The sequence below is a fragment of the Rattus norvegicus genome, chromosome 3 (assembly GCF_021556685.1).
Source record: "Rattus norvegicus strain SHRSP/BbbUtx chromosome 3, alternate assembly SHRSP_T2T, whole genome shotgun sequence".
NCBI lineage: Eukaryota > Metazoa > Chordata > Mammalia > Rodentia > Muridae > Rattus > Rattus norvegicus.
The window spans coordinates 56,607,324-56,611,035 of record NC_141536.1 but is presented as its reverse complement, the minus strand read 5'-3'; the positions used below and the strand labels follow the sequence as shown (position 1 = coordinate 56,611,035).

At 44.3% G+C, this 3,712-nt stretch overlaps 1 pseudogene; it reads right to left on the bottom strand.

Moving 5' to 3' along the window:
- Positions 1–599: 599 nt before the first annotated feature.
- Positions 600–1,064, bottom strand: LOC147995509 (small ribosomal subunit protein uS15 pseudogene; annotated as a pseudogene).
- Positions 1,065–3,712: the final 2,648 nt, after the last annotated feature.

Here is a 3,712-nt window from a genome sequence, read left to right as displayed (position 1 = left end):
CAAAGCAAATCAATGTGTTAGTGTGCACAGCTAAATTGCTCCAGGGAAATCTATCCCCTGCCTTTTCCCACAAACGTCCTTACCCTTTCTGCCCACCAGAGCACTTCCTCCTTAGTCTTCCACCTGAGCTGGGACTCTACAACACTGGGACAGGGGCCATCAATAATCTGATTGGTGTCTTATCCATTTTGCTTTCATTCATGCCCACCATGGTCTCCAGAGACAAGTACGTCTCCCTCAGCTTTTCTGGCAGTCGCCCTGTTCCCTTTCATCTTGAGAGAAAACACTTGTGGGTGGGTGGGAGCTCATCTTAAGAGCGCATGCTCTAGAGTAAATTGTCCCACATCACATTTTGACTAGCAGGTTCTCTCATTGCCCCTTGATTCACGTCTTGAAGACGGTGGCTCCACAGGTCTTCAAGGCATCTGTAATTAGGAATACCACTTGATACACAGTTACCTTGAACTGGGTCAAGCCTCTTGCTTGTCACAAAGAATGATAACAGAGTCACTACTCAAAGGTGCAGATAATTGAGGAAGAGTTGAGGCAGGCTTTATTATATATTAGCATTTCTTATTTATTTAAAGTGATTTAACTGCTCATGTACACAGGACAGTATATGCCACTAGAAGAGAGACTGTGAACGACTCATATTTCCAACTGGGTGGGAGGACCCACTTAGTCCTATAAGGACGAGCCTGTCAGTAAATTCTGCTCTCCCGATCAGAATGTAGCACTCCTATCCTTTCTGTTCCTCTCAAGGTGCTTCCTGATAGCAACTGCTTTGCTAGTCAAGTGGCAGAGAACCTTAGGGAGATCAAGGCCGAAGCCTTTGGATTTAAGGATTCTCAAGATTTTGTTAGCAGTCACGGAACGGAGCTGCATCACACCATGTGAGTCCCTTAGGATCGCGCATACTTGGATGGAGTCAGGCTTTTCTTGGCCAGTTTGTAAATCTGCTCCTTTACATCTTTCCACATCAACTTCAGCCAGGTGGGGAGGCCACCGAGGTAGGGCAGCGCCAACTTAGACAGGCGATTTCTGCGAGCATGCCTGCCACCCATGATGGGGGCAGTCTGGCAGCAAAGAGAGTATTGGCATTTATAATATGACAACATCTATATTTTTAATCTTTTGCATGAGTGAACCATTTAACTATCAACAAATTCCTGTGAGTGGTTTTTGCCGGAAACTAGACATTATACATGTTTTGCTGTCAACAAATCATGTGTATGAAATTGTCAAAGAACAAATTTAATCGATTTTTAAAAACTCAAACCTCCTTGTTATGCCTGTTAAACAGTAGCAGTTATCTATCCCTAACCAATTTTCTGGAGGAAAAAAAATATTTTTGAAGCAACAAAGAGTTGTAAAGTGATGGGTGGGGTAGGGACCCTTACACAGATAGGTGCAGAATCCAAGGGGGGACCCCTCACATGGTTAAGTGCAGATTCTAAGACCTCGTGCCTAAACCTTTAGGATGAATGAAGAAGGACAGGGGAGGAGGATGGAGAGGCAGACAGCCTGGTGCTGCAGCATATGGATGCAATGGACAAAAACCATCTGGAACACAACAGATGGTCTCAGGCCACAAACACTGCCAGGTCACAGGAATCCTGAGACTTTTCTCTGTTCCCATGGGCCATTGGGCCAGAAATACAATTTTAATAAAGCATAATCCTAGTCGTCATTTTTGTCTTTGAGATGTAAACTATGCATCCTTAACTAAAGAATGCAAGGGGGGCCTTGCTTCATCCACTTAGTCCTAACTAACTTTCTAGATGAATAAATCTTCATCAATGGGGTCTAGTGACCAATGAGTGTGAGCAAAGCATTGGGCCATCCCTCTCCAGGAGGTGTGCAATATGAAAGGTAATTTGAAGACCTCGAGGTGTACTCAATTTGAGGGGATGAAATATAGCTCATATTCATTTAAGTCCCAGAACGTTCTAAGGTTGCTTTGGGGAAAATATTCCTAGAGAATGATAGGAGGAAAAGTTTAGGTTCTACTCACATCAAAAGCCCTTAGCAGAGACACGCACCTATAAAGCAGGCCCTAGTGCTTTGAAAGGCCAAGAGTGGAAGGATCAGGCCCAGGAGTGAGGACCTGTCTTTCTTAGCAGTGTGTGTTGGGTGTGGGACCTATTTCTTTGGGACCCATTTTGTGGAACTCATTTTAACAGTACACATATTTCAGCATATAGGATTTTCTTGTTTAAAATGTATTTGAACAAGATAGTTCCACATACGTCTGGGAAGTACCCACACATTACAGGACTGGAACTGCTAAAGCCAATGTTGACCCAACTATGGAGAAATAAGACATGAGCACCTAGCCCATGCTTGGGAACTATATGATATAAAACCAGTAGATTCTCAAGCCCTTTGTAAGGGAAAGGGCGAGATCATGGAGAAGGGAAGAAATGAATATGCTATACTGACCATAATCTTGGGAAGAGACCTACCTTTATTCAAGGAAAGAAGGAAGTAAATCAGGTTGAAGAACGCACCTTTTGCTCTTTTGGGCTGTGAGACTGGGTCCTCCAGGGAGGGAAACATAACCACATTCAATGGAGGGGAGAAGGATGCCTCTCACTTAATGAAGAGTAGTAGGCCTTGCAACACAGCTCCTGCCAGAACCTAAAAGGAAGGGCACCCAGGAGGATCCAGGGCTGCTGAGCCTCCCAAATTAAATGCACTGACCGTTCTCACCAAGATTCAAAAGTTCCAGCCTTTTGGTTTCGGTGGGGATCGTGGGAAGCAACTGTGTCCAACTGGAAGATAAAATAGGTCAGAGTGAGATGTAGAGTGCACACTCATCGAGTCTTGGGGGAGAGCAGTGGTTGGGGCTCAACAAGTGGGTTAGATACCAACCAATCAAAAGAAAGTTACAAGACTAACTAGTCAAAACGGGTCCTAGAGAATGTTCATTTGAGCATAGATGGATTAATCTGGGAAAGTTGAAAGGCTTCTTGGACATAAGATATTGCTCATGTGTCTTTTTATAGTAATGGTGCTAACAGGAATGGCATCTAATGAAAGCATCGTTACTCTTCACGGCCAATGATAGTGGGATGAATGGTCGGGATTAGTTCTCAGTGTAACGGAGAAACCCCAAAGGGAGGACAGGAGCAAGAGACAATATTAATGTGGGCACACTGGGTATTTTTTTTATCCCCACCCATCCTTGGAGACACCTGTCTGTGTGGTTTTATTCTCAATAAGATTTGCCTTGTGTCGTGGTTATCTTAATTGTCTATTTAACAAAAATTTAGCATCACCTAAGAGATAAATCTCTGGCCCTGCCTATCTAGGAGAGCCTTTTCAGAGAAAAGCCTTTATGACAGTGGGAAGATACAATCTAAATGTGGGTGGCGCCAGCCCATGGACTGGAATCACAGTCTAGATGAAAAGGAGTGAGGAAGTGGACTGTCCAAATTCATCTCTAACTACAGATAGCAACATGGTCAGCTGCCTCATGTTCTGCCCACAATGTTTTTCCCCACCCTGGCGGACCGTACCCTTAAATCAAGAGCCAAAGCCTGGTGGTAGTGGTGCATGGCTTTAATCCCAGCACTTGGGAGGTAGAGGCAGGGGGAATCTCTGGGAGTTTGAGGCCAGCCTACAAGCGAGTTCCAGAACAGATGAAGCTACACAGAGAAGCCCTGTCTTTAAAAAAAACAAAAAACCTTTCTTTCTCAAGTTGCTTTTG